General features: G+C 34.1%; 25 non-coding genes across 25 annotated transcripts; all 25 read right to left on the reverse strand.

The window, feature by feature from the left end:
• Positions 1-10,548: 10,548 nt before the first annotated feature.
• Positions 10,549-10,637, reverse strand: Trnay-gua (transfer RNA tyrosine (anticodon GUA)). The gene is given in 2 exon segments: positions 10,549-10,584; positions 10,601-10,637. It is a non-coding gene; the product is annotated as a tRNA-Tyr (tRNA).
• A 180-nt stretch (positions 10,638-10,817) lies between these two features.
• Positions 10,818-10,906, reverse strand: Trnay-gua (transfer RNA tyrosine (anticodon GUA)). The gene is given in 2 exon segments: positions 10,818-10,853; positions 10,870-10,906. It is a non-coding gene; the product is annotated as a tRNA-Tyr (tRNA).
• A 717-nt stretch (positions 10,907-11,623) lies between these two features.
• Positions 11,624-11,712, reverse strand: Trnay-gua (transfer RNA tyrosine (anticodon GUA)). The gene is given in 2 exon segments: positions 11,624-11,659; positions 11,676-11,712. It is a non-coding gene; the product is annotated as a tRNA-Tyr (tRNA).
• A 448-nt stretch (positions 11,713-12,160) lies between these two features.
• On the reverse strand, positions 12,161-12,249 carry Trnay-gua (transfer RNA tyrosine (anticodon GUA)). The gene is given in 2 exon segments: positions 12,161-12,196; positions 12,213-12,249. It is a non-coding gene; the product is annotated as a tRNA-Tyr (tRNA).
• Positions 12,250-12,429: 180 nt separating this feature from the next.
• Trnay-gua (transfer RNA tyrosine (anticodon GUA)) lies at positions 12,430-12,518 on the reverse strand. The gene is given in 2 exon segments: positions 12,430-12,465; positions 12,482-12,518. It is a non-coding gene; the product is annotated as a tRNA-Tyr (tRNA).
• Positions 12,519-12,698: 180 nt separating this feature from the next.
• Positions 12,699-12,787, reverse strand: Trnay-gua (transfer RNA tyrosine (anticodon GUA)). The gene is given in 2 exon segments: positions 12,699-12,734; positions 12,751-12,787. It is a non-coding gene; the product is annotated as a tRNA-Tyr (tRNA).
• Positions 12,788-12,967: 180 nt separating this feature from the next.
• Positions 12,968-13,056, reverse strand: Trnay-gua (transfer RNA tyrosine (anticodon GUA)). Its single transcript is given in 2 exon segments — positions 12,968-13,003; positions 13,020-13,056. It is a non-coding gene; the product is annotated as a tRNA-Tyr (tRNA).
• A 987-nt stretch (positions 13,057-14,043) lies between these two features.
• Positions 14,044-14,132, reverse strand: Trnay-gua (transfer RNA tyrosine (anticodon GUA)). The gene is given in 2 exon segments: positions 14,044-14,079; positions 14,096-14,132. It is a non-coding gene; the product is annotated as a tRNA-Tyr (tRNA).
• Positions 14,133-14,313: 181 nt separating this feature from the next.
• Trnay-gua (transfer RNA tyrosine (anticodon GUA)) lies at positions 14,314-14,402 on the reverse strand. Its single transcript is given in 2 exon segments — positions 14,314-14,349; positions 14,366-14,402. It is a non-coding gene; the product is annotated as a tRNA-Tyr (tRNA).
• A 449-nt stretch (positions 14,403-14,851) lies between these two features.
• Trnay-gua (transfer RNA tyrosine (anticodon GUA)) lies at positions 14,852-14,940 on the reverse strand. The gene is given in 2 exon segments: positions 14,852-14,887; positions 14,904-14,940. It is a non-coding gene; the product is annotated as a tRNA-Tyr (tRNA).
• Positions 14,941-15,658: 718 nt separating this feature from the next.
• Positions 15,659-15,747, reverse strand: Trnay-gua (transfer RNA tyrosine (anticodon GUA)). The gene is given in 2 exon segments: positions 15,659-15,694; positions 15,711-15,747. It is a non-coding gene; the product is annotated as a tRNA-Tyr (tRNA).
• Positions 15,748-15,927: 180 nt separating this feature from the next.
• Trnay-gua (transfer RNA tyrosine (anticodon GUA)) lies at positions 15,928-16,016 on the reverse strand. Its single transcript is given in 2 exon segments — positions 15,928-15,963; positions 15,980-16,016. It is a non-coding gene; the product is annotated as a tRNA-Tyr (tRNA).
• A 180-nt stretch (positions 16,017-16,196) lies between these two features.
• On the reverse strand, positions 16,197-16,285 carry Trnay-gua (transfer RNA tyrosine (anticodon GUA)). Its single transcript is given in 2 exon segments — positions 16,197-16,232; positions 16,249-16,285. It is a non-coding gene; the product is annotated as a tRNA-Tyr (tRNA).
• A 4,326-nt stretch (positions 16,286-20,611) lies between these two features.
• Positions 20,612-20,700, reverse strand: Trnay-gua (transfer RNA tyrosine (anticodon GUA)). Its single transcript is given in 2 exon segments — positions 20,612-20,647; positions 20,664-20,700. It is a non-coding gene; the product is annotated as a tRNA-Tyr (tRNA).
• A 449-nt stretch (positions 20,701-21,149) lies between these two features.
• Trnay-gua (transfer RNA tyrosine (anticodon GUA)) lies at positions 21,150-21,238 on the reverse strand. Its single transcript is given in 2 exon segments — positions 21,150-21,185; positions 21,202-21,238. It is a non-coding gene; the product is annotated as a tRNA-Tyr (tRNA).
• A 180-nt stretch (positions 21,239-21,418) lies between these two features.
• Trnay-gua (transfer RNA tyrosine (anticodon GUA)) lies at positions 21,419-21,507 on the reverse strand. Its single transcript is given in 2 exon segments — positions 21,419-21,454; positions 21,471-21,507. It is a non-coding gene; the product is annotated as a tRNA-Tyr (tRNA).
• A 180-nt stretch (positions 21,508-21,687) lies between these two features.
• On the reverse strand, positions 21,688-21,776 carry Trnay-gua (transfer RNA tyrosine (anticodon GUA)). The gene is given in 2 exon segments: positions 21,688-21,723; positions 21,740-21,776. It is a non-coding gene; the product is annotated as a tRNA-Tyr (tRNA).
• A 180-nt stretch (positions 21,777-21,956) lies between these two features.
• On the reverse strand, positions 21,957-22,045 carry Trnay-gua (transfer RNA tyrosine (anticodon GUA)). The gene is given in 2 exon segments: positions 21,957-21,992; positions 22,009-22,045. It is a non-coding gene; the product is annotated as a tRNA-Tyr (tRNA).
• A 180-nt stretch (positions 22,046-22,225) lies between these two features.
• On the reverse strand, positions 22,226-22,314 carry Trnay-gua (transfer RNA tyrosine (anticodon GUA)). Its single transcript is given in 2 exon segments — positions 22,226-22,261; positions 22,278-22,314. It is a non-coding gene; the product is annotated as a tRNA-Tyr (tRNA).
• A 180-nt stretch (positions 22,315-22,494) lies between these two features.
• Trnay-gua (transfer RNA tyrosine (anticodon GUA)) lies at positions 22,495-22,583 on the reverse strand. The gene is given in 2 exon segments: positions 22,495-22,530; positions 22,547-22,583. It is a non-coding gene; the product is annotated as a tRNA-Tyr (tRNA).
• Positions 22,584-22,763: 180 nt separating this feature from the next.
• Positions 22,764-22,852, reverse strand: Trnay-gua (transfer RNA tyrosine (anticodon GUA)). The gene is given in 2 exon segments: positions 22,764-22,799; positions 22,816-22,852. It is a non-coding gene; the product is annotated as a tRNA-Tyr (tRNA).
• A 987-nt stretch (positions 22,853-23,839) lies between these two features.
• Trnay-gua (transfer RNA tyrosine (anticodon GUA)) lies at positions 23,840-23,928 on the reverse strand. Its single transcript is given in 2 exon segments — positions 23,840-23,875; positions 23,892-23,928. It is a non-coding gene; the product is annotated as a tRNA-Tyr (tRNA).
• Positions 23,929-24,109: 181 nt separating this feature from the next.
• Positions 24,110-24,198, reverse strand: Trnay-gua (transfer RNA tyrosine (anticodon GUA)). The gene is given in 2 exon segments: positions 24,110-24,145; positions 24,162-24,198. It is a non-coding gene; the product is annotated as a tRNA-Tyr (tRNA).
• Positions 24,199-24,647: 449 nt separating this feature from the next.
• Trnay-gua (transfer RNA tyrosine (anticodon GUA)) lies at positions 24,648-24,736 on the reverse strand. The gene is given in 2 exon segments: positions 24,648-24,683; positions 24,700-24,736. It is a non-coding gene; the product is annotated as a tRNA-Tyr (tRNA).
• A 718-nt stretch (positions 24,737-25,454) lies between these two features.
• Trnay-gua (transfer RNA tyrosine (anticodon GUA)) lies at positions 25,455-25,543 on the reverse strand. The gene is given in 2 exon segments: positions 25,455-25,490; positions 25,507-25,543. It is a non-coding gene; the product is annotated as a tRNA-Tyr (tRNA).
• Positions 25,544-25,710: the final 167 nt, after the last annotated feature.

Consider the following 25,710-nt stretch of genomic DNA (forward strand, 5'->3'; position numbering starts at 1 on the left):
GAAAGTTCTGTTTTAATAAATGAAACCAATCGTGTTAAATAAAAGTGTTTACAACACCTATAATCAAAGACAGAGAAAGCACGTAAAAGTGGTAAAGTTAATAACTTTTTTTTAAACTTCTGAATTCATTTTCAACTCGAAACATTTTTTTTTTTCATTGCATTCCCCCCCCCCTCTTTTCCCGAATTATTATTATTATTATTTTCATTTCATTCTAAAAAAACAACATTCTTGCAGTTATTGTATAAAAATGTTGACTATTTCTAAAAGAAATAAAATATCACAATTTATATTAGATTACGACAATGAGATGGAAAGAAATTTCGAAATAGCAGGCTATTCATCGCCTATCAAGTACGAAATGATAAATAACTTAATGAATTTAAAACTTCGAGAGATGCAAGAAAAATTTAATTTTTATAACTTCTTAAAAATTAAATTAATCCAAAATGTATTTTAAGATTAAATTAAAAAGTAATTCATTTGAAAAGTCTTTTAAAAAATAAGAATCCTTAAATTCTTTTTAAAACTGAATTATCTGCCATTATTAAATACTTTCCTATTCACAGATGGCGCTACCAGTCCTAGTTATTTCTAATGAATGTGTTTTTATACGTCTCCTTTATTGTTTACAAACGATGTCTGAAATTTCATTTAATAACTTATTACAAACTTAATAAGTTTCAACATGCCAATTCTAAGCATCGAAAAATCTAAACTAAGCTTGATTGATATTATCATGTAAAATAAATAAAAAATAATTAAATGTTTGTGAATTTTTTAAAAATATTTAATCATTTTTATTCAATTTCTATTTTCAATTCTCTACACTTCCTTAAATTAAAAAGATTTATATTCTTGCATTACAAAACGGAAGATTCGATTGATGAGATTTAAATAAAAATCTTAAATAATTAGCGCATCCATTTTTTTCTTAAAAGTGTTTTTTAATGAAAATTTGCTATGTGCTCCAAAATTTTTCACCTGACTTTAGAACTGGTTATTAAAACTAATATTAATAGCAATATTTTATTAAAGGAGTGCTAATGAATTTTTTATTTATTTACTTATTTTAAGAAAACAGAAAATTTGGATTCTAAAACTCTTCATAAAATAATCGGAGTGATGATCGCCGATCAATTTGGTTAAACAAATGTCAACAGTAAATCATACAGACAAATTATGAGAAACATTGTTGCTTTTAAAAATGCAAGTGAACTCATAAAGATTTTTATACCATTTCGAGGACCGCAAAATACTACGCAACACGAAATCATCACGATATTGGCCTGTATTCAGAACATCGAAAACAGCCTAGAGTTATCGTACCCTATCTTATTCTAATAAGGTAAAATCGTTTGAAACGAACTGCCTTTACAACTCGTGAATGTTTACAACTCGCTGACAATTATTAAGAGATGGAACCACAAATTAATAGATTCACTATGTGTGTCTAACCGCAATTATATGGACAGTATTAAAGTATATAATTGCGAATATCTGAGAATTAAATGAAAGAAAAATAACGTTTCAATTGGTATCGACCCAAAACTGAAAATATAAATCAGATTTATGATATTAATCAAACTTATGATATAAATCTGAAAGAAAAAATTGGTGTATCAATTTATGAAAATACTTAGGAAGATATACTAAATGGAGTAAATGGAGCAGAGCAATTGCATTTTCAGAGATAGAGGGAAAATTCTTTTTTTTTCCCCTCTTTCTTCTAATACCAAAAAAAAAAAAAAAAAAAACGATAATCAACCACACTTTCTCGCTTATACTCTAATACAACCTAATAATAATTGTTATCCTCGCTTTTAATGAATAAAGCCATGAAAGCCACGTATATCCATATTTTTTTATTTTCCAGCATATAAGCCTTTTACGATTAGTGAAAAAAAGGTATGTACATTTTGGGACCTTTTCCTCGTTCGATTTAAAAAAAATATTTGTCACAGAACTAACAAATTTTTACAAGATCATATTCTAAATAATATTTATCTAAGAAGTTTCTTTTTTCAATTACCGTATTTATATGCACGTAAAATATAGACAAACAGACGATCAACTATCCAACATATTTAATTAAAAATGTAATAAAAAATCTATAATTTATATGCGAAATCTTTATATACCAAATTTCAGTCATTGAGTTCTTTATGTATTAAATCATCGTGTTCGAATAGTTAGATAGACAGAGTTCCTATGAATATATTGAATTTTTAAAATTTGATAGAAATCTACATCCAAATTTCATCTGAATATATCGAAATGTATTTGAGTCTTCATGTTCACAGATGGGCAGACAAAACTATAAATAGAGGAACAAAATTCAAAAAAATATATTTTTCGGAGTCACGCTGAAACGTAGAGATTCATCGAAATCACAACTTCGAATTTTTTTTGTAGATTACCATATTTTCACTTTATATGCCTTGGATTCAAGAAAGAAAAAAATATAACTTTGTTTTATGAAGAATGAAAAGAAAATAAATATGATTCCTAATTTAACAAAAATTTACCCATGAAATCGGATTTCATTTAATAACAGGGCCATCTTCTTTTAACATTATTAATTTGGATTAGTTAACATTATAAACAAACCGCTTAATATTAACGACTAACTTTCTCGTAAAATCCATAAAAAAGAATGCTATTCCTTTCACAAATATTGTGGAAATTTCGGGCAATACCGTAAAAACTACGAATACTCAGATTTTTATTTTTTTAAAAAAAAGAAATCGGATAATAAATTCAGAAGAGTAACAGTGCTCACGTAGCAGCAACGATTCCTGCACATGAGCGTTTTGTGCTTGGCAGCAAAATGCAGAAGGTCAAGTATGCAATGTAGACCACTTTTTTCGATCGATTGAAATAAAAATTTAATACAAAATTGCACTTTAAGTAATTAGACCTCATACCAAATTTCTTTATCTACATGTAGATGGATTTTTATTTGTACTCAGAAGCATTGTCTAGTTTCTTGGGGCTAGATTATATTCACAATTTCAAAAAAATAAATAATAATTTTAAAAAAACCTTGAAATTCTATGTAAAGACCCCACACCAATTTTCATCAGACTGGCTCAAAGTGCTTTTGATTTATCATGGATAGATAAGCAGACTTAATTTCAAAAATAGTTTTCAGGATTCATAGAAGTTTGAGACATCGAGTTTTATCCAAATCCAGAAATCTAATTGTTTGACAATGTTATTATTTACACACTGCTTACTCGAATAAGTAATAAAAGTGGGTTAAAAAAATGACTTTTCTTGAGCACAAAAAAGTTTGAAAAGCTAATTTTCATCAAAATCTCACATTTCAGTAATCTTATAATTTCAAGATGTTCTCAAAATTAGCTTCTTGTATGAGAATGGAAACAACAGGAGTGGTTTCCCCCAAACTTTCTCTCATACTCCTTAATAAATATTCCCCTAAATATCCTCTCCCCTCCCCATTTTGTATATTTTTCATCTTTTGTCTTAATATAAAATTCTCTTTTGATTTTTTTTTTGTCGTGTGACTATTTTAAGCCAAATTTTTGCGCAGTAGTTTCTGAGAGTAAAGACCCCTGAGCACCCGAGCGCAGAAGTCTGATTTCTAGCTCAGATGAAGATAGCATACACACACTCGCTTGCACAACCCCTTTTTACAGGGGGGGGCCATGCACGCACCTCACAGAGAGAACACAAGGAAGAGAACAACCATGCCCGAATCGGGACTCGAACCCAGGACGTCTAGTTCACGTGAAAGACGCGCTACCCCTATGCCAGGACGCCGGCTTATCTTCTAATCTTTCGCGATTAAACCCATTTTATAAGTACCCGAACATCGAATTTTTATTTTAGAAAGTTCATTTAAGACCGGACGAAGCCAAAATTTCACTTAAAACTAAAATTGTAATCCAAGATGAATTATTAAATTTCAGCAGTTTATTTCATAGGATTTTTTAGTTTTATTACGTTTACATGTATGCGAAAATGCAAAACAATAGATGATGAACCTTTCAACAAATTTGGTTCAGAATTTAATAATATATATTTTAAATGTAAAACCTGAGTACTAAATTTCATTTATATAGCTCCTCACTTTTTAAAGAGTTTATTTATACTTGGACAGAATAGAGAAAAAGTTGATAATAATCTTTAAATATATACAAGTCCGTATACCAAATTGCATCTTTCCCGATCAAAATATTTTCTGAATTATCGTGTTCACAGAAAGATGGACACAATTCTAAAACGTTCGATTTTTTTTTAATGGGGAGGGGGCTAAGAAAGGTTTTCTAACATGGTTATTAGTCAAAATCTCGAGGTCGAATATTTTAACTAGTACAATATTTTGTATACATTGTGCATGAAAATGTGAAAAGAAATATATTAAATCCAAGGATTGCAGGCATGAGATTCCAGAAAGAGGATTTAGTCCTCAGAAAAAACAGGACTCACGACCTATAATTTGAAAGCACGAAAATCGGTCCCCAGATGAAAACTATTTGAGAAAGTAGATGAAACTACACATGTACAGATAAAGGCGCAGACCATTAAATAAAAGTAGTTTTGTTAAAGGAAAACGGAGCGTAGGTTGGCGCTCCCTGGGGGATTAAAAAGAAACTCCGCTGTTTGGTGTCCTCACGGCGAAAAAAGACTGCATTGCAGATTTCGGATTTACAGCCCAAAAGGATTTTAGGATATTATAGGCTCATTTATATAAAAGTAGTCTTCGTCCCACGTACACGAGTTTCTTATCAAAAGTTTCTCTTATTGAAGCTTCTAGAAACAGATATCAGAAATCCAATGAATAAGTTGTAAGAACGCTTTTGCTCTTGCGTACAGAAAATCTATTGAACGCAACAAGACTAAATTTTTTATATATAAATTGAGATGAAGAATATAAATAAAGTCGAGTCTAATATTCGATTTTGCTGGAAGAAATTTCATGCAGATGTGTTTTAAAGTTGTGATATTTCACTTTTATTCAATGTTGTCGATAAACATTGAGAAAATGTTTAGTGCCGTTTATTTTTTAGTTACTTTCATTAAATTTGTTACTTTCAGTAGACTAGTTACTTTCAGTAAAGAAGTGGTAAATCGAAATTATAACTATGTTTTATTTCAGATGAATTTAATTCATACAACGTCATGTTTCAATAAACAAAGCATTCATAAGTTTGAAATATAGCTGACATCATAGTCTTGTTATTTTAAAAACATTTTGCTTGTTCCATTTACGGTATATATGGATCTTTCTCAAATAAAAAAAATATCCATGGAATCACAGTGCTATTAAGATGCGACTGGATAATACATCTTCTAATAGAGCGTTGTCAGTTATTGTTCCGTAAGATAGTAAAACGAATCTTTCTTCCATATCTTTAAATTTTGGAAGAAAATACCGTCTTTTTCCCTAAAATAAAATTACCTGCATCAAGCAGGAATCGAGAAAGCTAAATATGGATATCAGTACAATACACTCTCGAGTATCCGGTTCGCGACTATCCGGCTTTCGTAAAATCCGGCCTAGTTTTCGTTATCGTAATTAATTAAGGAAGGCAAGGCATTGGTAACATTGTCAAGCCATTGAAAGCAGGCGTTTTCTGCGCAAAATACAAATTGTGGCAGGAAAAGAGCAGCGTTCTGCTCGTCGTTCATTGCTTTGTCAGTGTGTAATGGACCTCATTTGTTGACGCTGTTCCTGATTATAATTGCACAGGACATACAGGATTCGTAAATTGTTTTTGGGGCATACTTAATGCTTGTATTTAACTATACCACAGTGAAGTGTACAGAATTCATGTTAAAGTATGAATAGTTAATATAATTTAACTCACTTTTTCTCTAATAAATTCTTGTCGTGCAGTATATAAACATATATAAACTAACTACACCTATCCTTCCATTTTAACTCTACAACTACTACCGGCAACAGCTTCTATGTTTCACCGGGTCGCAGCGGTGTTCACATTCTTCGTTGCTTGAGAGGAATGAAGGGCTCAATACTCATTAAGATGTGAAAAATTACGTGTTGCAGCAGTGAGTTTCAGTGTAAAACTTTGGTTTCTGATATTGGTGGATAAATAAATTAGTTAATAGAACTCCGGCTTATCCGGGGTTTTTTGTTATCCGGCCAGTCGCTCCACCATATTAAGCCGGAAACTTAGGAGTGTACTGTATTTTAATTTCTGAAGCTCCCAGCGTTGCCAATTAAGCTATACAGAAAGGAAACCGCACCCTCAGTTTGCCTTTTAAGATATGAATTCTCCAAAATGATAAAACAGATCTTTCCCATTAAAAAATATGGACATCGCATTTGTATTCCTAAAAACTGAACATCAAATAAGAGCGGAAATTTTTAAAAGCTCGAAGGAATAACGTCTTTTATTTTTAATCAATAAAATTACTTCTAACCAATATCTACCAGAAACATACAGAAATAACCTTTTGGCATGTAAATTCCACCGCTTTTCAGCTGAGCGATTAACGAATGTAAAACATTTCCTCAGATTTTGAATTATGATAAAAGTTACCCAAAGAACAAAAACTTATTCACACGTAAAATAAATTAAGAAAAATTCTATTCCAAAGAATGACATTATCAAAAATCAAGAGGATATTTAGAAAATGCGAGAAATTACATCTTTAATTTAAAATCGGTATGAAACAAGATCGGTAGAAACAAACGTAGAGCCAGAACCAAACCAAAGAGCTACGGACATCGTATTTAGTTCATCTATAGACCACCAGCTGATTTCATCTTTTAAGATTAAAGTACTTCTAAAGAAAGAAACACATCTCCAAACAAATAAAATGCTAACTATAATATTTCAAATAAATCCATGATCAAAACACAGCTGGAAATCTTACAAATCGAGGGAAACAAACAGTTTTAAATTCCATTCAAGATAAAGAGTTCCGTCGGACCAAAGGAAAAAAAGCGACCTATGGATATCGTCTTTAGGGCATTTACAGTCCACCGCTCTGCCAACTGAGCTAACAACATTTGCGAAGGTGTTGCTGATTTCATTTTTTCATATTCAAGTTCAGTTAAAGGAGGAGAAGGATGTTCAACAAAACAAAATGCTAACTATAATATTTCCAACAATTACTTATTCGAAAAAGAGCTGGGAATCTAGCAAATCGAACACAACTACACTTTTCAATTCCGATCAAAATAACATCTTCCGTCGAGACGCAGCCAAACCAGCGACCTATGGATATCGTCTTTAGGGCTTCTACAGTCCACCGCTCTGCCAACTGAGCTATCGACGAATGCGAAGGGTTTGCTGATTTCATTTTTTTAGATTGAAGTTCAGTTAAAGGAGGAGAAGGATGTTCAATAAAACAAAATGCTAACTATAACATTTCCAACAATTACGTATTCGAAAAAGATCTGGTAATCTAGCAAATCGAACGAAACTATACTTTTAAATTCCAATCAAAATAACATCTTCCGTCGAGGCGGAGTCGAACCAGCGACCTATGGATATCGTCTTTAGGGCATCTACAGTCCACCGCTCTGCCATCTGAGCTATCGACGGATGCGAAGGGTTTGCTGATTTCATTTTTTTAGATTGAAGTTCAGTTAAGGGGGTCCGGGACACATTTTGAAATTTTTTTTATTAATTAATTTAAAATTTGGAAATTTTTTGTACTGATTAACCATCTTATTAATAAGCAAAATCACAACACAAAAGTTTTCAAAAATTTTTTTTTTTAAATTTAAAATTTAAATTTTTTTTGAAAAAAGTGACATTTTTTAAATTGATATAACTCAAAATATTTTTGATCAATTTTCAAAATTTTTTCATTAAATCAAACACAAATATATATTCTTTCATTTTGATTCGGCAATTTAAAAAATATTAATTTAAAAAAAATTTTAAAAATTTGAATGAAAATTTTGAAAAAATCTTGGGTACTTTTTTTTAAAAAATTCATATCTTGAAAAGTAAATTTTTTTTTAAATTTGCTGAATCAAAATTAAAGTAAACAGTTTGAAAAGTATGTGTTTCAAATTTCAGACCTCTATCTTTATATGATCTGGACTTATATCAATTTGATCAGAACAAATAATGAAAAAAAGCAACATGGTTAAAAATGCGTTTAAAGTTTAAAAATAAAATTTATAAGAATTAAAACTATTTAAATACCTTTAAAAGCTTCCAGATGCATAAGAGACACCTCCCTTCCTCACAAGTGTTTGGTTTAATTTAATTTTTGCAAGTTCAACCTTTTTCCGATATAACTTAAAAGTCTCGGTCGATTTAAATAATGCCTTTCGGAGATGTCGCGTTTGCACTTTTTTTAACATACTGAGAGACGATTGGCATGGGGAAAGGAAATCAGAGTTGAACATACTTAAAGTTGAGGGTTTGATTCCCTTATTAAAATCTGTTATTCCTCTAGCCGCAGCAATGTCAACTCTAACTTTTGAACCGTTCATATTTTTGGGACAACGGGTCCAAATCATGTTGTGCAGAGACTCATTTCTGTTTTGAGTTTACCCTTTTGAACAACGCTCTAAAAGACTATCCGAGGCCAGTCTTTGAAAAATAGGCATCATTTTCACAATTATATTTTCACGCAACGGGGTTTTTAAAGCTTTTTTATGTGCAGCAGGTTTTTGATTTGAAGCAATGGCTCGTTGATAAAAACACCAAGATTCTTTTCCAGCAGGGCAAGTCGTATGTTTTGGTTTTGAGTCTGTAGAGCTGCAGTGTTGAAGAATGGCATAAATATCCCTTTTCATAGCTTTAACGTTGTTTTTATTTCTTATAATTGAATTACGGTAATACCTGGTAATTTTTTTTATTGTTGCGTCACTTAGACTGCCATATTTCTTTCCACCGAGTGTAAAGCCTCTTTTCTTTTCAGCATCTACTAAATTTCTCAAAGCAGTCCCCATCCTTTTCCCAACATGATTTATGCATTCTATTTTTTGTATCGAGACTTCCTTACCATAAACATTTGAAGCTTTTAGCTCGAGGAATGTTTTAGTGTCTCCATCTCCAACCAGTTCCACGTATCGAAATCCTAGTTTTTCGGAATTCTTCCATAATTTCAAAGCCATATTTACCTCCATTCCTCCATAAGATCCAACGTAATTAACATCACAAGATGGAGCATGACCTTTTTGCCACACAGCGAATTCCGGTGAATCTTTACCTAAAGCTTTCTTCGTTTGAATACAGTGATTACAAACTTTCGATGAAACCTGGTGATCAATTACATATCCGGTCAGCACGTCGATCACACATCCCACAGCGTAATTTGACGTGTGACCTCTTTTATGCCAAGTAGCATCATAGCTTACAGCTATATCCAAAATATTAGATGAAGATTTGGATAGAAGGGCATGAACTTCTTTAACTTTTTTTAAAGTGTCTTTCTGTTGTTCTTGAAAGTTTTCTCGAGTAGAATAATGAAAAGATTTTAAATGTCTAGTGAAAGATTTAGAATCCATGCAAGGCAAGTTCATTATACAAGAAAATTTTTCAAGTCCTGCATGTCCTTTTCCCAGTTCAGTCATAGCAACCACTGTTCTGCGATTAATATCGTATGAGCTTTTCTTATTTTCAATCACATTCGTAGAAGAGTTCTTTGAAAATTTAAAAAAACAGTTCTTGCAAGTTACATTTATATCTTGGGCCAAACCAAACTGTTTGCCAATGTGAAGTTCTAATGTATTCTGTTTGCAACAGATACAACAACAACTTAATAAAATATCATGCAATACAGACTGTTTTAAAATGATGTAATTTTCATTTACTTCTTCAGGCAAGTTTTTTCTTCACTGGAGAAATTATGTTTCGCTCATCCAAACGTTTAACAACTTTGCTTTCAGCAGCTACCAAAGTATCACAATCCAAGTTTTGTTTTCGATTTTTTTTCATGATTTCAGACCGCAAAAGTTGAGATTTCCTTTTTCTACCCATTTTAACAGCTTATGAAACCAAATAACTGCGTAAACTTTCAGAAAAAATTAGAAGAAAACAAACTTTAGAGCAGGGAACTAAAAAGCACGTTGTCTCATGAAATGTAAACACAGAGGTTCAAATAAACACTGAATCTCTTCGTTTCATTTCATTATTGAAGGAGTTGAGTTGTATACAAACTAAATCTAGGATTTAAAATAAAATATTTAAAAATTTATTTCCAAAAAATCAAAAATTACGCTAAAACAACGCCAGGAAATGTTTGTTTACATTTAAAGAGATGAAGTTGCCATGGCAACGCCTTTTTTACAGTTGGAATTTCAAAGCAATGGTCAACAAAAATTATGATATCACCCGTTCTAATTAAGATATAAACATGATTTTAATGTTATTTTAAGCAGAAACGCCTGCAGGATTTTTTCAGCTAAAAAAAAAATCGAAAATTTGTCGATTTATGTGTCCCGGACCCCCTTAAAGGAGGAGAAGGATGTTCAACAAAACAAAATGCTAACTATAATATTTCCAACAATTACTTATTCGAAAAAGAGCTGGTAATCTAGCAAATCGAACGAACCTATACTTTTAAATTCCAATCAAAATAACATCTTCCGTCGAGCCGGAATCGAACCAGCGACCTATGGATATCATCTTTAGGGCGTCTACAGTCCACCGCTCTGCCAACTGAGCTGTCGACGGATGCGAAGATTTTGCTGATTTCATTTTTTCAGATTGAAGTTCAGTTAAAGGAGGAGAAGGATGTTCAACAAAACAAAATGCTAACGATAATATTTCAAAAAATTACTAATTCGAAAGAGAACTGGGAATCTAGCAAATCGAACGAAACTACACTTTTAAATTCCAATCAAAATAACATCTTCCGTCGAGCCGGAGTTGAACCAGCGACCTATGGATATCGTCTTTAGGGAAGCTACAGTCCACCGCTCTGCCAACTGAGCTATCGACGGATGCGAAGGTTTTGCTGATTTCATTTTTTGAGATTGAAGTTAATTTAAATTAGGAGAAGGATGTTCAACAAAACAAAATGAAAACTATAATGTTTTAAAAAATTACTTATTCGAAAAACCGCAGGGAATCTAACAAATCGAACGAAACTACACTTTTAAATTCCAATCAAAATAACATCTTCCGTCGAGCCGGAGTTGAACCAGCGACCTATGGATATCGTCTTTAGGGAAGCTACAGTCCACCGCTCTGCCAACTGAGCAATCGACGGATGCGAAGGGTTTGCTGATTTCATTTTTTGAGATTGAAGTTAATTTAAATTAGGAGAAGGATGTTCAACAAAACAAAATGAAAACTATAATATTTTAAAAAATTACTTATTCGAAAAACAGAAGGTAATCTAACAAATCGAACGAAACTACACTTTTAAATTCCAATCAAAATAACATCTTCCGTCGAGTTGGAGTTGAACCAGCGACCTATGGATATCGTCTTTAGGGAAGCTACAGTCCACCGCTCTGCCAACTAAGCTATCGACGGATGCGAAGGGTTTGCTGATTTCATTTTTTGAGATTGAAGTTAATTTAAATTAGGAGAAGGATGTTCAACAAAACAAAATGAAAACTAAATATTTTAAAAAATTACTTATTCGAAAAACAGCAGGGAATCTAACAAATCGAACGAAACTACACTTTTAAATTCCAATCAAAATAACATCTTCCGTCGAGCCGGAGTTGAACCAGCGACCTATGGATATCGTCTTTAGGGAAGCTACAGTCCACCGCTCTGCCAACTGAGCTATCGACGGATGCGAAGGGTTTGCTGATTTCATTTTTGAGATTGAAGTTAATTTAAATTAGGAGAAGGATGTTCAACAAAACAAAATGCTAACTATAATATTTCCAACAATTACTTATTCGAAAAAGAGCTGGGAATCTAGCAAATCGAACGAAACTACACTTTTAAATTCCAATCAAAATAACATCTTCCGTCGAGCCGGAGTTGAACCAGCGACCTATGGATATCGTCTTTAGGGAAGCTACATTCCACCGCTCTGCCAACTGAGCTATCGACGGATGCGAAGGGTTTGCTGATTTCATTTTTTGAGATTGAAGTTAATTTAAATTAGGAGAAGGATGTTCAACAAAACAAAATGAAAACTATAATATTTTAAAAAATTACTTATTCGAAAAACAGCAGGGAATCTAACAAATCGAACGAAACTACACTTTTAAATTCCAATCAAAATAACATCTTCCGTCGAGCCGGAGTTGAACCAGCGACCTATGGATATCGTCTTTAGGGAAGCTACAGTCCACCGCTCTGCCAACTGAGCTATCGACGGATGCGAAGGGTTTGCTGATTTCATTTTTTGAGATTGAAGTTAATTTAAATTAGGAGAAGGATGTTCAACAAAACAAAATGAAAACTATAATATTTTAAAAAATTACTTATTCGAAAAACAGCAGGGAATCTAACAAATCGAACGAAACTACACTTTTAAATTCCAATCAAAATAACATCTTCCGTCGAGCCGGAGTTGAACCAGCGACCTATGGATATCGTCTTTAGGGAAGCTACAGTCCACCGCTCTGCCAACTGAGCTATCGACGGATGCGAAGGGTTTGCTGATTTCATTTTTTCAGATTGAAGTTCAGTTAAAGGAGTAGAAGGATGTTCAACAAAACAAAATGCTAACTATAATATTTCCAACAATTACTTATTCGAAAAACAGAAGGGAATCTAACAAATCGAACCAAACTACACTTTAAAATTCCAATCAAAATAACATCTTCCGTCGAGCCGGAGTTGAACCAGCGACCTATGGATATCGTCTTTAGGGAAGCTACAGTCCACCGCTCTGCCAACTGAGCTATCGACGGATGCGAAGGGTTTGCTGATTTCATTTTTTGAGATTGAAGTTAATTTAAATTAGGAGAAGGATGTTCAACAAAACAAAATGAAAACTATAATATTTTAAAAAATTACTTATTCGAAAAACAGAAGGGAATCTAACAAATCGAACCAAACTACACTTTAAAATTCCAATCAAAATAACATCTTCCGTCGAGCCGGAGTTAAACCAGCGACCTATGGATATCGTCTTTAGGGAAGCTACAGTCCACCGCTCTGCCAACTGAGCTATCGACGGATGCGAAGGGTTTGCTGATTTCATTTTTTGAGATTGAAGTTAATTTAAATTAGGAGAAGGATGTTCAACAAAACAAAATGAAAACTATAATATTTTAAAAAATTACTTATTCGAAAAACAGCAGGGAATCTAACAAATCGAACGAAACTACACTTTTAAATTCCAATCAAAATAACATCTTCCGTTGAGCCGGAGTTGAACCAGCGACCTATGAATATCGTCTTTAGGGAAGCTACAGTCCACCGCTCTGCCAACTGAGCTATCGACGGATGCGAAGGGTTTGCTGATTTCAATTTTTGAGATTGAAGTTAATTTAAATTAGGAGAAGGATGTTCAACAAAACAAAATGAAAACTATAATATTTTAAAAAATTACTTATTCGAAAAACAGCAGGGAATCTAACAAATCGAACGAAACTACACTTTTAAATTCCAATCAAAATAACATCTTCCGTCGAGCCGGAGTTGAACCAGCGACCTATGGATATCGTCTTTAGGGAAGCTACAGTCCACCGCTCTGCATACTGAGCTATCGACGGATGCGAAGGGTTTGCTGATTTCATTTTTTGAGATTGAAGTTAATTTAAATTAGGAGAAGGATGTTCAACAAAACAAAATGAAAACTATAATATTTTAAAAAATTACTTATTCGAAAAACAGCAGGGAATCTAACAAATCGAACGAAACTACACTTTTAAATTCCAATCAAAATAACATCTTCCGTCGAGCCGGAGTCGAACCAGCGACCTATGGATACCGTCTGTAGGGCATCTACATTCCACCGCTCTGCCTACTGAGCTATCGACGGATGCGAAGGTTTTGCTGATTTCATTTTTTCAGATTGAAGTTCAGTTAAAGGAGAAGAAGGATGTTCAACAAAACAAAATGCTAACTATAATATTTCCAACAATTACTTATTCGAAAAAGAGCTGGGAATCTAGCAAATCGAACGAAACTACACTTTTAAATTCCAATCAAAATAACATCTTCCGTCGAGCCGGAGTTGAACCAGCGACCTATGGATATCGTCTTTAGGGAAGCTACAGTCCACCGCTCTGCCAACTGAGCTATCGACGGATGCGAAGGGTTTGCTGATTTCATTTTTTGAGATTGAAGTTAATTTAAATTAGGAGAAGGATGTTCAACAAAACAAAATGAAAACTATAATATTTTAAAAAAATTACTTATTCGAAAAACAGTAGGGAATCTAACAAATCGAACGAAACTACACTTTTAAATTCCAATCAAAATAACATCTTCCGTCGAGCCGGAGTTGAACCAGCGACCTATGGATATCGTCTTTAGGGAAGCTACAGTCCACCGCTCTGCCAACTGAGCTATCGACGGATGCGAAGGGTTTGCTGATTTCATTTTTTGAGATTGAAGTTAATTTAAATTAGGAGAAGGATGTTCAACAAAACAAAATGAAAACTATAATATTTTTAAAAATTACTTATTCGAAAAACAGCAGGGAATCTAACAAATCGAACGAAACTACACTTTTAAATTCCAATCAAAATAACATCTTCCGTCGAGCCGGAGTCGAACCAGCGACCTATGGATACCGTCTGTAGGGCATCTACATTCCACCGCTCTGCCTACTGAGCTATCGACGGATGCGAAGGATTTGCTGATTTCATTTTTTCAGATTGAAGTTCAGTTAAAGGGGTAGAAGGATGTTCAACAAAACAAAATGCTAACTATAATATTTCCAACAATTACTTATTCGAAAAAGAGCTGGGAATCTAGCAAATCGAACGAAACTACACTTTTAAATTCCAATCAAGATAACATCTTCCGTCGAGCCGGAGTTGAACCAGCGACCTATGGATATCGTCTTTAGGGAAGCTACAGTCCACCGCTCTGCCAACTGAGCTATCGACGGATGCGAAGGGTTTGCTGATTTCATTTTTTGAGATTGAAGTTAATTTAAATTAGGAGAAGGATGTTCAACAAAACAAAATGAAAACTATAATATTTTAAAAAATTACTTATTCGAAAAACAGCAGGGAATCTAACAAATCGAACGAAACTACACTTTTAAATTCCAATCAAAATAACATCTTCCGTCGAGCCGGAGTTGAACCAGCGACCTATGGATACCATCTTTAGGGCATCTACATTCCACCGCTCTGCATATTGAGCTATCGACGGATGCGAAGGTTTTGCTGATTTCATTTTTTCAGATTGAAGTTCAGTTAAAGGAGAAGAAGGATGTTCAACAAAACAAAATGCTAACTATAATATTTCCAACAATTACTTATTCGAAAAAGAGCTGGGAATCTAGCAAATGGAACGAAACTACACTTTTAAATTCCAATCAAAATAACATCTTCCGTCGAGCCGGAGTTGAACCAGCGACCTATGGATACCATCTTTAGGGCATCTACATTCCACCGCTCTGCATACTGAGCTATCGACGGATGCGAAGGTTTTGCTGATTTCATTTTTTCAGATTGAAGTTCAGTTAAAGGAGAAGAAGGATGTTCAACAAAACAAAATGCTAACTATAATATTTCCAACAATTACTTATTCGAAAAAGAGCTGGGAATCTAGCAAATCGAACGAAACTACACTTTTAAATTCCAATCAAGATAACATCTTCCGTCGAGCCGGAGTTGAACCAGCGACCTATGGATATCGTCTTTAGGGAAGCTACAGTCCACCGCTCTGCCAACTGAGCTATCGACGGATGCGAAGGGTTTGCTGATTTCATTTTTTGAGATTGAAGTTAATTTAAATTAGGAGAAGGATGTTCAACAAAACAAAATGAAAACTATAATATTTTAAAAAATTACTTATTCGAAAAACAGCAGGGAATCTAACAAATCGAACGAAACTACACTTTTAAATTCCAATCAAAATAACATCTTCCGTCGAGCCGGAGTTGAACCAGCGACCTATGGATATCGTCTTTAGGGAAGCTACAGTCCACCGCTCTGCCAACTGAGCTATCGATGGATGCGAAGGGTTTGCTGATTTCATTTTTTGAGATTGAAGTTAATTTAAATTAGGAGAAGGATGTTCAACAAAACAAAATGAAAACTATAATATTTTAAAAAATTACTTATTCGAAAAACAACAGGGAATCTAACAAATCGAACGAAACTACACTTTTAAATTCCAATCAAAATAACATCTTCCGTCGAGCCGGAGTTGAACCAGCGACCTATGGATATCGTCTTTAGGGAAGCTACAGTCCACCGCTCTGCCAACTGAGCTATCGACGGATGCGAAGGGTTTGCTGATTTCATTTTTTGAGATTGAAGTTAATTTAAATTAGGAGAAGGATGTTCAACAAAACAAAATGAAAACTATAATATTTAAAAAAATTCTATTCCAAAGAATGACATTATCAAAAATCAAGAGGATATTTAGAAAATGCGAGAAATTACATCTTTAATTTAAAATCGGTATGAAACAATCCGTAGAGCCAGAACCAAACCAAAGAGCTACGGACATCGTATTTAGTTCATCTATAGACCACCAGCTGATTTCATCTTTTAAGATTAAAGTACTTCTAAAGAAAGAAACACATCTCCAAACAAATAAAATGCTAACTATAATATTTCAAATAAATCCATGATCAAAACACAGCTGGAAATCTTACAAATCGAGGGAAACAAACAGTTTTAAATTCCATTCAAGATAAAGAGTTCCGTCGGACCAAAGGAAAAACAGCGACCTATGGATATCGTCTTTAGGGCATCTACAGTCCACCGCTCTGCCAACTGAGCTAACAACATTTGCGAAGGTGTTGCTGATTTCATTTTTTCATATTCAAGTTCAGTTAAAGGAGGAGAAGGATGTTCAACAAAACAAAATGCTAACTATAATATTTCCAACAATTACTTATTCGAAAAAGAGCTGGGAATCTAGCAAATCGAACACAACTACACTTTTCAATTCCGATCAAAATAACATCTTCCGTCGAGACGCAGCCAAACCAGCGACCTATGGATATCGTCTTTAGGGCTTCTACAGTCCACCGCTCTGCCAACTGAGCTATCGACGAATGCGAAGGGTTTGCTGATTTCATTTTTTTAGATTGAAGTTCAGTTAAAGGAGGAGAAGGATGTTCAATAAAACAAAATGCTAACTATAACATTTCCAACAATTACGTATTCGAAAAAGATCTGGTAATCTAGCAAATCGAACGAAACTATACTTTTAAATTCCAATCAAAATAACATCTTCCGTCGAGCCGGAGTCGAACCATCGACCTATGGATATCGTCTTTAGGGCATCTACAGTCCACCGCTCTGCCATCTGAGCTATCGACGGATGCGAAGGGTTTGCTGATTTCATTTTTTTAGATTGAAGTCCAGTTAAGGGGGTCCGGGACACATTTTGAAATTTTTTTTATTAATTAATTTAATATTTGGAAATTTTTTGTACTGATTAACCATCTTATTAATAAGCAAAATCACAACACAAAAGTTTTCAAAATTTTTTTTTAAATTTCAAATTTAAATTTTTTTTGAAAAAAGTGACATTTTTTAAATTGATATAACTCAAAATATTTTTGATCAATTTTCAAAATTTTTTCATTAAATCAAACACAAATATATATTCTTTCATTTTGATTCGGCAATTTAAAAAATATTAATTTTAAAAAAAATTTTAAAAATTTGAATGAAAATTTTGAAAAAATCTTGGGTACTTTTTTTTAAAAAATTCATATCTTGAAAAGTAAATTTTTTTTAAATTTGCTGAATCAAAATTAAAGTAAACAGTTTGAAAAGTATGTGTTTCAAATTTCAGACCTCTATCTTTATATGATCTGGACTTATATCAATTTGATCAGAACAAATAATGAAAAAAAGCAACATGGTTAAAAATGCGTTTAAAGTTTAAAAATAAAATTTATAAGAATTAAAACTATTTAAATACCTTTAAAAGCTTCCAGATGCATAAGAGACACCTCCCTTCCTCACAAGTGTTTGGTTTAATTTAATTTTTGCAAGTTCAACCTTTTTCCGATATAACTTAAAAGTCTCGGTCGATTTAAATAATGCCTTTCGGAGATGTCGCGTTTGCACTTTTTTTAACATACTGAGAGACGATTGGCATGGGGAAAGGAAATCAGAGTTGAACATACTTAAAGTTGAGGGTTTGATTCCCTTATTAAAATCTGTTATTCCTCTAGCCGCAGCAATGTCAACTCTAACTTTTGAACCGTTCATATTTTTGGGACAACGGGTCCAAATCATGTTGTGCAGAGACTCATTTCTGTTTTGAGTTTACCCTTTTGAACAACGCTCTAAAAGACTATCCGAGGCCAGTCTTTGAAAAATAGGCATCATTTTCACAATTATATTTTCACGCAACGGGGTTTTTAAAGCTTTTTTATGTGCAGCAGGTTTTTGATTTGAAGCAATGGCTCGTTGATAAAAACACCAAGATTCTTTTCCAGCAGGGCAAGTCGTATGTTTTGGTTTTGAGTCTGTAGAGCTGCAGTGTTGAAGAATGGCATAAATATCCCTTTTCATAGCTTTAACGTTGTTTTTATTTCTTATAATTGAATTACGGTAATACCTGGTAATTTTTTTTATTGTTGCGTCACTTAGACTGCCATATTTCTTTCCACCGAGTGTAAAGCCTCTTTTCTTTTCAGCATCTACTAAATTTCTCAAAGCAGTCCCCATCCTTTTCCCAACATGATTTATGCATTCTATTTTTTGTATCGAGACTTCCTTACCATAAACATTTGAAGCTTTTAGCTCGAGGAATGTTTTAGTGTCTCCATCTCCAACCAGTTCCACGTATCGAAATCCTAGTTTTTCGGAATTCTTCCATAATTTCAAAGCCATATTTACCTCCATTCCTCCATAAGATCCAACGTAATTAACATCACAAGATGGAGCATGACCTTTTTGCCACACAGCGAATTCCGGTGAATCTTTACCTAAAGCTTTCTTCGTTTGAATACAGTGATTACAAACTTTCGATGAAACCTGGTGATCAATTACATATCCGGTCAGCACGTCGATCACACATCCCACAGCGTAATTTGACGTGTGACCTCTTTTATGCCAAGTAGCATCATAGCTTACAGCTATATCCAAAATATTAGATGAAGATTTGGATAGAAGGGCATGAACTTCTTTAACTTTTTTTAAAGTGTCTTTCTGTTGTTCTTGAAAGTTTTCTCGAGTAGAATAATGAAAAGATTTTAAATGTCTAGTGAAAGATTTAGAATCCATGCAAGGCAAGTTCATTATACAAGAAAATTTTTCAAGTCCTGCATGTCCTTTTCCCAGTTCAGTCATAGCAACCACTGTTCTGCGATTAATATCGTATGAGCTTTTCTTATTTTCAATCACATTCGTAGAAGAGTTCTTTGAAAATTTAAAAAAACAGTTCTTGCAAGTTACATTTATATCTTGGGCCAAACCAAACTGTTTGCCAATGTGAAGTTCTAATGTATTCTGTTTGCAACAGATACAACAACAACTTAATAAAATATCATGCAATACAGACTGTTTTAAAATGATGTAATTTTCATTTACTTCTTCAGGCAAGTTTTTTCTTCACTGGAGAAATTATGTTTCGCTCATCCAAACGTTTAACAACTTTGCTTTCAGCAGCTACCAAAGTATCACAATCCAAGTTTTGTTTTCGATTTTTTTTCATGATTTCAGACCGCAAAAGTTGAGATTTCCTTTTTCTACCCATTTTAACAGCTTATGAAACCAAATAACTGCGTAAACTTTCAGAAAAAATTAGAAGAAAACAAACTTTAGAGCAGGGAACTAAAAAGCACGTTGTCTCATGAAATGTAAACACAGAGGTTCAAATAAACACTGAATCTCTTCGTTTCATTTCATTATTGAAGGAGTTGAGTTGTATACAAACTAAATCTAGGATTTAAAATAAAATATTTAAAAATTTATTTCCAAAAAATCAAAAATTACGCTAAAACAACGCCAGGAAATGTTTGTTTACATTTAAAGAGATGAAGTTGCCATGGCAACGCCTTTTTTACAGTTGGAATTTCAAAGCAATGGTCAACAAAAATTATGATATCACCCGTTCTAATTAAGATATAAACATGATTTTAATGTTATTTTAAGCAGAAACGCCTGCAGGATTTTTTCAGCTAAAAAAAAAAATTCGAAAATTTGTCGATCTATGTGTCCCGGACCCCCTTAAAGGAGGAGAAGGATGTTCAACAAAACAAAATGCTAACTATAATATTTCCAACAATTACTTATTCGAAAAAGAGCTGGTAATCTAGCAAATCGAACGAAACTATACTTTTAAATTCCAATCAAAATAACATCTTCCGTCGAGCCGGAGTCGAACCAGCGACCTATGGATATCATCTTTAGGGCGTCTACAGTCCACCGCTCTGCCAACTGAGCTGTCGACGGATGCGAAGATTTTGCTGATTTCATTTTTTCAGATTGAAGTTCAGTTAAAGGAGGAGAAGGATGTTCAACAAAACAAAATGCTAACTATAATATTTCAAAAAATTACTAATTCGAAAGAGAACTGGGAATCTAGCAAATCGAACGAAACTACACTTTTAAATTCCAATCAAAATAACATCTTCCGTCGAGCCGGAGTTGAACCAGCGACCTATGGATATCGTCTTTAGGGAAGCTACAGTCCACCGCTCTGCCAACTGAGCTATCGACGGATGCGAAGGGTTTGCTGATTTCATTTTTTGAGATTGAAGTTAATTTAAATTAGGAGAAGGATGTTCAACAAAACAAAATGAAAACTATAATATTTTAAAAAATTACTTATTCGAAAAACAGCAGGGAATCTAACAAATCGAACGAAACTACACTTTTAAATTCCAATCAAAATAACATCTTCCGTCGAGCCGGAGTCGAACCAGCGACCTATGGATATCGTATTTAGGGCATCTACATTCCACCGCTCTGCCTACTGAGCTATCGACGGATGCGAAGGTTTTGCTGATTTCATTTTTTGAGATTGAAGTTAATTTAAATTAGGAGAAGGATGTTCAACAAAACAAAATGAAAACTATAATATTTTAAAAAATTACTTATTCGAAAAACAGCAGGGAATCTAACAAATCGAACGAAACTACACTTTTAAATTCCAATCAAAATAACATCTTCCGTCGAGCCGGAGTTGAACCAGCGACCTATGGATATCGTCTTTAGGGAAGCTACAGTCCACCGCTCTGCCAACTGAGCTATCGACGGATGCGAAGGGTTTGCTGATTTCATTTTTTCAGATTGAAGTTCAGTTAAAGGAGTAGAAGGATGTTCAACAAAACAAAATGCTAACTATAATATTTCCAACAATTACTTATTCGAAAAAGAGCTGGGAATCTAGCAAATCGAACGAAACTACACTTTTAAATTCCAATCAAAATAACATCTTCCGTCCAGCCGGAGTTGAACCAGCGACCTATGGATATCGTCTTTAGGGAAGCTACAGTCCACCGCTCTGCCAACTGAGCTATCGACGGATGCGAAGTGTTTGCTGATTTCATTTTTTCAGATTGAAGTTAATTTAAATTAGGAGAAGGATGTTCAACAAAACAAAATGAAAACTATAATATTTTAAAAAATTACTTATTCGAAAAACAGCAGGGAATCTAACAAATCGAACGAAACTACACTTTTAAATTCCAATCAAAATAACATCTTCCGTCGAGCCGGAGTTGAACCAGCGACCTATGGATATCGTCTTTAGGGAAGCTACAGTCCACCGCTCTGCCAACTGAGCTATCGACGGCTGCGAAGGGTTTGCTGATTTCATTTTTTGAGATTGAAGTTAATTTAAATTAGGAGAAGGATGTTCAACAAAACAAAATGAAAACTATAATATTTTAAAAAATTACTTATTCGAAAAACAGCAGGGAATCTAACAAATCGAACGAAACTACACTTTTAAATTCCAATCAAAATAACATCTTCCGTCGAGCCGGAGTTGAACCAGCGACCTATGGATATCGTCTTTAGGGAAGCTACAGTCCACCGCTCTGCCAACTGAGCTATCGACGGATGCGAAGTGTTTGCTGATTTCATTTTTTCAGATTGAAGTTAATTTAAATTAGGAGAAGGATGTTCAACAAAACAAAATGAAAACTATAATATTTTAAAAAATTACTTATTCGAAAAACAGCAGGGAATCTAACAAATCGAACGAAACTACACTTTTAAATTCCAATCAAAATAACATCTTCCGTCGAGCCGGAGTTGAACCAGCGACCTATGGATATCGTCTTTAGGGAAGCTACAGTCCACCGCTCTGCCAACTGAGCTATCGACGGCTGCGAAGGGTTTGCTGATTTCATTTTTTGAGATTGAAGTTAATTTAAATTAGGAGAAGGATGTTCAACAAAACAAAATGAAAACTATAATATTTTAAAAAATTACTTATTCGAAAAACAGCAGGGAATCTAACAAATCGAACGAAACTACACTTTTAAATTCCAATCAAAATAACATCTTCCGTCGAGCCGGAGTTGAACCAGCGACCTATGGATATCGTCTTTAGGGAAGCTACAGTCCACCGCTCTGCCAACTGAGCTATCGACGGCTGCGAAGGGTTTGCTGATTTCATTTTTTGAGATTGAAGTTAATTTAAATTAGGAGAAGGATGTTCAACAAAACAAAATGAAAACTATAATATTTTAAAAAATTACTTATTCGAAAAACAGCAGGGAATCTAACAAATCGAACGAAACTACACTTTTAAATTCCAATCAAAATAACATCTTCCGTCGAGCCGGAGTTGAACCAGCGACCTATGGATATCGTCTTTAGGGAAGCTACAGTCCACCGCTCTGCCAACTGAGCTATCGACGGATGCGAAGGGTTTGCTGATTTCATTTTTTGAGATTGAAGTTAATTTAAATTAGGAGAAGGATGTTCAACAAAACAAAATGAAAACTATAATATTTTAAAAAATTACTTATTCGAAAAACAGCAGGGAATCTAACAAATCGAACGAAACTACACTTTTAAATTCCAATCAAAATAACATCTTCCGTTGAGCCGGAGTTGAACCAGCGACCTATGAATATCGTCTTTAGGGAAGCTACAGTCCACCGCTCTGCCAACTGAGCTATCGACGGATGCGAAGGGTTTGCTGATTTCAATTTTTGAGATTGAAGTTAATTTAAATTAGGAGAAGGATGTTCAACAAAACAAAATGAAAACTATAATATTTTAAAAAATTACTTATTCGAAAAACAGCAGGGAATCTAACAAATCGAACGAAACTACACTTTTAAATTCCAATCAAAATAACATCTTCCGTCGAGCCGGAGTTGAACCAGCGACCTATGGATATCGTCTTTAGGGAAGCTACAGTCCACCGCTCTGCATACTGAGCTATCGACGGATGCGAAGGGTTTGCTGATTTCATTTTTTGAGATTGAAGTTAATTTAAATTAGGAGAAGGATGTTCAACAAAACAAAATGAAAACTATAATATTTTAAAAAATTACTTATTCGAAAAACAGCAGGGAATCTAACAAATCGAACGAAACTACACTTTTAAATTCCAATCAAAATAACATCTTCCGTCGAGCCGGAGTCGAACCAGCGACCTATGGATACCGTCTGTAGGGCATCTACATTCCACCGCTCTGCCTACTGAGCTATCGACGGATGCGAAGGTTTTGCTGATTTCATTTTTTCAGATTGAAGTTCAGTTAAAGGAGAAGAAGGATGTTCAACAAAACAAAATGCTAACTATAATATTTCCAACAATTACTTATTCGAAAAAGAGCTGGGAATCTAGCAAATCGAACGAAACTACACTTTTAAATTCCAATCAAAATAACATCTTCCGTCGAGCCGGAGTTGAACCAGCGACCTATGGATATCGTCTTTAGGGAAGCTACAGTCCACCGCTCTGCCAACTGAGCTATCGACGGATGCGAAGGGTTTGCTGATTTCATTTTTTGAGATTGAAGTTAATTTAAATTAGGAGAAGGATGTTCAACAAAACAAAATGAAAACTATAATATTTTAAAAAAATTACTTATTCGAAAAACAGTAGGGAATCTAACAAATCGAACGAAACTACACTTTTAAATTCCAATCAAAATAACATCTTCCGTCGAGCCGGAGTTGAACCAGCGACCTATGGATATCGTCTTTAGGGAAGCTACAGTCCACCGCTCTGCCAACTGAGCTATCGACGGATGCGAAGGGTTTGCTGATTTCATTTTTTGAGATTGAAGTTAATTTAAATTAGGAGAAGGATGTTCAACAAAACAAAATGAAAACTATAATATTTTTAAAAATTACTTATTCGAAAAACAGCAGGGAATCTAACAAATCGAACGAAACTACACTTTTAAATTCCAATCAAAATAACATCTTCCGTCGAGCCGGAGTCGAACCAGCGACCTATGGATACCGTCTGTAGGGCATCTACATTCCACCGCTCTGCCTACTGAGCTATCGACGGATGCGAAGGTTTTGCTGATTTCATTTTTTCAGATTGAAGTTCAGTTAAAGGGGTAGAAGGATGTTCAACAAAACAAAATGCTAACTATAATATTTCCAACAATTACTTATTCGAAAAAGAGCTGGGAATCTAGCAAATCGAACGAAACTACACTTTTAAATTCCAATCAAGATAACATCTTCCGTCGAGCCGGAGTTGAACCAGCGACCTATGGATATCGTCTTTAGGGAAGCTACAGTCCACCGCTCTGCCAACTGAGCTATCGACGGATGCGAAGGGTTTGCTGATTTCATTTTTTGAGATTGAAGTTAATTTAAATTAGGAGAAGGATGTTCAACAAAACAAAATGAAAACTATAATATTTTAAAAAATTACTTATTCGAAAAACAGCAGGGAATCTAACAAATCGAACGAAACTACACTTTTAAATTCCAATCAAAATAACATCTTCCGTCGAGCCGGAGTTGAACCAGCGACCTATGGATACCATCTTTAGGGCATCTACATTCCACCGCTCTGCATACTGAGCTATCGACGGATGCGAAGGTTTTGCTGATTTCATTTTTTCAGATTGAAGTTCAGTTAAAGGAGAAGAAGGATGTTCAACAAAACAAAATGCTAACTATAATATTTCCAACAATTACTTATTCGAAAAAGAGCTGGGAATCTAGCAAATGGAACGAAACTACACTTTTAAATTCCAATCAAAATAACATCTTCCGTCGAGCCGGAGTTGAACCAGCGACCTATGGATACCATCTTTAGGGCATCTACATTCCACCGCTCTGCATACTGAGCTATCGACGGATGCGAAGGTTTTGCTGATTTCATTTTTTCAGATTGAAGTTCAGTTAAAGGAGAAGAAGGATGTTCAACAAAACAAAATGCTAACTATAATATTTCCAACAATTACTTATTCGAAAAAGAGCTGGGAATCTAGCAAATCGAACGAAACTACACTTTTAAATTCCAATCAAGATAACATCTTCCGTCGAGCCGGAGTTGAACCAGCGACCTATGGATATCGTCTTTAGGGAAGCTACAGTCCACCGCTCTGCCAACTGAGCTATCGACGGATGCGAAGGGTTTGCTGATTTCATTTTTTGAGATTGAAGTTAATTTAAATTAGGAGAAGGATGTTCAACAAAACAAAATGAAAACTATAATATTTTAAAAAATTACTTATTCGAAAAACAGCAGGGAATCTAACAAATCGAACGAAACTACACTTTTAAATTCCAAT

This window comes from Argiope bruennichi, chromosome 9 (assembly GCF_947563725.1).
Source record: "Argiope bruennichi chromosome 9, qqArgBrue1.1, whole genome shotgun sequence".
NCBI lineage: Eukaryota > Metazoa > Arthropoda > Arachnida > Araneae > Araneidae > Argiope > Argiope bruennichi.